Source organism: Cyanistes caeruleus, chromosome 7, assembly GCF_971803275.1.
Source record: "Cyanistes caeruleus chromosome 7, bCyaCae1.hap1.1, whole genome shotgun sequence".
NCBI classification, from domain to species: domain Eukaryota; kingdom Metazoa; phylum Chordata; class Aves; order Passeriformes; family Paridae; genus Cyanistes; species Cyanistes caeruleus.
Genome location: NC_141707.1, coordinates 32,671,054 through 32,676,762, shown reverse-complemented (window position 1 = coordinate 32,676,762; position 5,709 = coordinate 32,671,054). Strand labels below are relative to the sequence as shown.

The 5,709-nt window shown below is 43.2% G+C and overlaps 1 long non-coding RNA gene across 1 annotated transcript; it reads left to right on the top strand.

The window, feature by feature from the left end:
- Positions 1 to 1,749: 1,749 nt before the first annotated feature.
- On the top strand, positions 1,750 to 4,124 carry LOC111931806 (uncharacterized). The gene is made up of 4 exons (XR_002865753.2): positions 1,750 to 1,956; positions 2,284 to 2,400; positions 2,793 to 3,021; positions 3,776 to 4,124. It is a non-coding gene; the product is annotated as an uncharacterized LOC111931806 (long non-coding RNA).
- Positions 4,125 to 5,709: the final 1,585 nt, after the last annotated feature.

Here is a 5,709-nt window from a genome sequence, read left to right as displayed (position 1 = left end):
CTCAAAGGGCTGGAGCATCTCTGCTGTGGAGACAGGCTGAGAGAGTTGGGGTTGTTCAGCCTGCAGAAGAGAAGGTTTAAGGGAGCACTTAGCACAATTTTCAGTACCTAAAAAGGCTACAAGAAAACTGGCAAGGAGGCATTTTAAAAGGCCTTGTAGTGATAGGGCCAGGGGGAATGGCTTTAAATTGAAGTGGGGCAGGTTTAGGTTAGATATCAGGGAGAAATTCTTTGCTGTGATAGTAGTGAGGCACTGGATCAGATTGCCCAGAGAAGCTGGGGATGTCCCATCCTTGAAAATGCTCAAGGCAAGGTTAGATGGGGCTTTGAACAACCTGGTCTAGTGGAAAATGTCCCTGCCCAGGGCAGGGGGGTTGGAACTGGATGATCCAAACCAATCTGTGATTCTGTGATTCCCAGTGACATTTCAGTCCTCAATGAAATCTCTTCAAAACTCTGTTTTCCTGTTACAAATCTTAGAAATACTCTCCAGAAAAGTCATTCTTGTCCTGGTTTCTCCTTGGACCTGTGTTTTCAGCATCTGTGTTTAAAATCCTGTCTCAGAGGTCTGACTTGCGTGTGGTGAGCCATGCCCAGGAGCACTTCCCTAATTGCTCTATGACCAATGGTCCTGGTAGTACATCACAGTTTCAACATCCTTGGCTCAGCCACAAACACAATTTCATAAGAGTCTTTTGATTTTAACAGCACACTGCTGAAGTGGGGAGGAGATGGGTAATTCATCAGCTGCAGGATCTCTAAGCTGTAAGACATTGCTCCCTTCATGCTCAGTGTGAAGAACAACACCAGCATTCAAGCCTTGTCTTGAGAGGCTCCTCACCCCAGTTGTCAGTGTGACCCCACCTACTTGTTTTTGACCCATGGAGTCTTTGGGAAAAATTATCCCTGATGGATACCCTAAACTTCCCAAATCTTCACACACTGCTGTCAGATGTAAGCAGATTTGACTGTTATTGCATGAAACAAGAGACTAATAGCTAATAGGCAATTTATTTGGTGCTGTCAGCTTCATGTCAGCCACCTCAGAGACATGGCCTAAGAAAACATGAATTAAATGTACGGGCCAGATCCTCATCTCTGCAAATCTGCCTCATTGTCTCTATTTGTGCATGGGAGATTTTCACAACCTGACACTGAATTCATGTGAAGGACCAATGTCAGCCACTGGAGAGAAGCACTTCATCAAAAACGGGTTTGCCACAAAACACTTGGTGTACAAGGTAGGATTTAAGTGTAGAGGCAAAAAGTTTCAGAAATTATAAACTAAGCTTAATTTCCCATTCATATTGAAGACCAACTCTCCCATGGGTAGAGTGTCAGAGCAAGGCAGTGCTTGAGTGGCTTTTGACATATGTCATGTTGGGGTTTTTAATCAAATTCGGGTGAGGGAAAAGCTGGGCACTCAGACACATGACCCAAGCTCAGGTCTCCCCAAACTGATGCTGGCCCATACAAGGACAGGGTGGGGAGCAATTTTCCATCAAGGACCTCAACATGTTTTGTGTCCCTTGAATACAACATACTTGATGTTCCTCCGAGCTGGAGGTCTGGTGGCCTGTTCTCACACAAAGCCACCCAGTGACAAGAACAGTCAGAACTTAGCAGCCATCCCTCACAATAACAATGTATGTAATGGGTCCAGGAGTCATAAAAGATGTAACACTGCTGAAATCCCGCCCATCTCCTTTCCTTCCACTTTAGACTGGAACATTCTTGCACAGGCAATTATTCTCAAAGCATGCTCCATCTTGCTGGATGCAGGAAGGAGCGTTCTGCTGTGCTCCACTCCAGCCTGGGCGAGGACAAGGGCTGCTTTGTCTCTGTGCACCTACAGCTAGTGTAGAAAGGCAGCCTTGTGGACCAGCAAGGACTTCACCCCATTTTTCTACACCCATCAGCATTAGTTCATTACTTCACGCCCCAAAATTTTCTGCTTGTAAGTCTCTTTGAAGAGGTCTAAGTAACTTTCATGGTGCTCCATCAGAGTACCAGGTTTCTGGGCTATTCTTTTTTCCTAGCTTCCCTCGTTTGCATTCCTGGTGACAAGGGCTGGCGCAGTGCATAAAGACAATTTCATACCTGTTTATTATGGGGAAGGACACATGCATCTAAAACTGATTTGACAGGAGACAGCATGACAGCTGTTTTACAGGATTCTCCATTGAAATAGCAAATGAGAGGCTTGCTGGCATATATGGGACATATTTATATCCTAAACAAAAGGGCAATAACATACATAGTGACAAGCCTTGTTTGTACACAGCTTTCAGCAAGTTTGTGCCAAGCGCTGGCTCCCAGCCAAGCTCACGGCTGGTACAATCTGGCACAGCCCCTCCGACTCCAAGGCAGCTGCATCAATTTACACCAAGGAAGAAATGAGGTATAATTTTCTCAGTTACACACCAGAATTACAAGAGATGGGGGGGATAAAACTGATGATCTGCAGGAAGGCTGGAGGTGAGCAGCATCTCAGCCTGCCACGTGCTGAAGGAGGATAGGTCTGAGCGTGTTTGCAAGGCTGGGCTGTTGGATTTGTGTGGAGGGGGCTGCAATAAAGATAGAAACATTTTAGAAGCCACCCATAGCTGCCTGCATCCAGCGTGGCAAATAGCACTTAGTAGAGCAGCCCGTTGTTTTCAGCCTGTTTAAATGGGAGGGTACAGTGGGGAAAGCTGCACTTCCATCAATGCTTCCACACAGGGAAATGGAGATGGGGCTCTCCTGTACCCCAGGGTCTCTAATCATTCTGCAAACAGCAATTTTCTCACGCAGGGAGAAGAGATATGAAGATCACCTCCAGCCCTCACTTACTCCCTGACCATCTGTGTAATGCCAGAGGATGCTTCAGGGAAGAGGCTGATGGCAGTAGCCTGTGGAGGCTGAAGCAGGACATTAGTGGTCACACCACTGAGCTGAATTTTGGCTGAAACTAGCAAGTGAACAACTTTTGCCACACCATTAGAGGGGTTTTTTTTAACAGCAGCACACTCTCAGGAGCACAGTAAGTATTAATGACATTTCCAGACATAAGTTCAACATGCTTTCTAGAGGTCTCCACCTTAATCTTCTTTTAAATTGATTTTCATAACTCAATGACCAAATTAAAAAATAATGTGGATGCTTAGTCCTGCTCTTTAGGGAAGGCTTTGCTCCTCCATGGGTGACTCCGTAGCTCCTTGATGCTCCAGGCTGCTGTCTTGGCTTAAACACTTCACATTGTTTCAGCAAAATTAGAAAGAAGTATCTGTTATTGTTTGTAGCAATTAATCCCAACCACAATAAATAATGCCATGCCTGTACATTTATTTACAGTATATAACTATACCTCATCACACCCAGCCCTGCCCAGAACTGTTATTGAGTGTAAGGGATTTGCTGTATTTCCAACCCAAAGCCTGGTATCAGATCCTCACATGTAGCCAGAAACCTGCCCAGCAGATGAACACTGTCAGAAGGTTAGAAATTACAGTGGCACAATCATGTAACTTTGTTTTGACTCTGTCAAAAAAAAAAAAAAGCATAACATAGGAAAACACATAGGACGTAAATCTTAGCAAGAAGCTTCCACAGTTCTATGTTCATGTTTATATCACAAGTTTTATGATGATCATCTTGATGTTGGCTTGTTATGTCAAAGACAGGTATGTTAAGAGAAAGGTTTGGAATGGTTTGTTTTCATTTCTGTTAAAGCAGGAACCCATATAAAATTAATTTTAATTTTAGCCTTCTAACACTAAAACCAAATTTCTTTTCAGAAAACTGAGATGGCTCTGCACCCAGCTATTAAAGACAAGAATATGGGTATTGCATGGTAAAAACCCCAGGAACAATGGCAAAACAAGGACCCAGCGTAAACAAATGGATGAGGCAACAAAAACTGAATGAGACATTTTCAAACATTTAATCATTACATGTCAAAGCACAATTTAAATACCACAGCACCTTATGTGTTCATGAAGAGGAAAACAAAATGACTGAGAACTCCTGGCTAAAACAGTCTTGTTCCTGGCACTGATTGATATTCTTGAATGGAAGACTTGATGGATTATGATTTTTGCAAGAGAATCATTACACGCCAAGTGCACAAATAGAGAAGTACAGCTTGTTGACACCTCTGTGCAAAATAAAGCCATTCTAGAAATTTTGATTCATTATATCTCTATTAGGAATCAATCCACCTGACCTAAATTTTGCATCATAAATCAGATTAAGAAACCCATCTGGATCTCAGCAAAGGCTGCACGCCCTTGGTTTAAAATCACTCCACTATATCCAGCACACCATTATTATTCTAAATGCAATAATCTATACTGCATAATTTAGGTCAACTTGATTTCAGACTAGGCAAAAGCATTTCTACCCACTCACCTGCAGAGGAATTTAATCATTTTAGGGACATTATTTGTCTTTTTGTATATGGGCTATTTGTTGGGATTTTTAGTTTCTTATTCACTCACTGCTCAAGGGGAAAAAAATAGCACAACATTGATAAAATACTATAGGAAGATCATAAAGTAACATTGGAGAACCTTAAAGTAGAGCCATATCGTTTTCTTACATGGGTAATTACAGTAAATTGGATTTACACAGCTAAGTAGAGAGTCATTGATTTTTCCTGGCTGGCCACAGTGCTGAAGAGAAGCCAGGTGGGTTTGTGATGCTGCCTAAAAGACTTTGACAGCTGAAAAATCTTCCCCCCTGAAAGTGTGTGAGTGTATAGGTCTGGCTGAAAGTCAAAGGGAGTTGCATCCAAGTCTGAGATGCTTTTTAAGCTATCCCCATTGGTATCAACCTGGAATTTGGAGTGAGTTTTAAAAGAAAAGATGGTAGCATTTTCTGCATAAAATTAGACAAGTTCATTAACTGTGAGGAATTCTTGTTTAACTTTGAGGAGCTGCATTGCTCGCTCCTCTTTGAGCTGCACAAGCAAACCCAGGGGTACAGCACCAGCCTTTGACGATGAAAGGGCTACGAGCAGAAACAAAATGGGCTTTTGAAAGCTTCAAGCCCATGACAGCTGTGAGAGAGCAATAATTCAGGAAATGTCTTGGGTAAAATCAACTCGAATGACTTGATGCTTTGTTTTATCATTACGAACATAAAGGAGTTTCTTTTAGTTATCAACCAAAAATCTCAAGGGGTTCCCCAAAGATTTGCTAATAACATGCCTTGAATAGAAATGACTGCAAGTGACAGTAAAATAGCAATTGAAAAGGGACATTTCGCACACAAGTGTCAGTGCTGTCACTAAAACATGAGACTCCCTAGCTACACCTACACCCTGTTCCCACAGACTGCCTCTAAATCCAACAGGACAAGTCTCTCTCCAGGCTTCAGTCTGCTCCTCCATGAAACAAGGATGTCAATGCTGGCTGTCTACATCCCTAGGGGAAGTTCCTGGGAAACCTTCAGATGAGGCCATTTATTGCTACAGCCCCACGGTTTTTGGTTCTGCTGTCATTTACACCTGTGTGTGGGGGAGGTGGGGAATAAAAGGTGCTGTTAGTGTTGGATGCTTTGCCAAGGGGGAGGCACCAGTGGATGGGAGCTCTGTGGACACCTCCCTGCTGGGGCAGCTGGTCCCCATCCAAACACCGTGCTGCCATCAGGCAGAGTTGAAACGACAAGTGCTTTTCTATAACATCCAATGCTGAGTTTGTATGGACCTGTTTCCTAATGAGATGCCTCT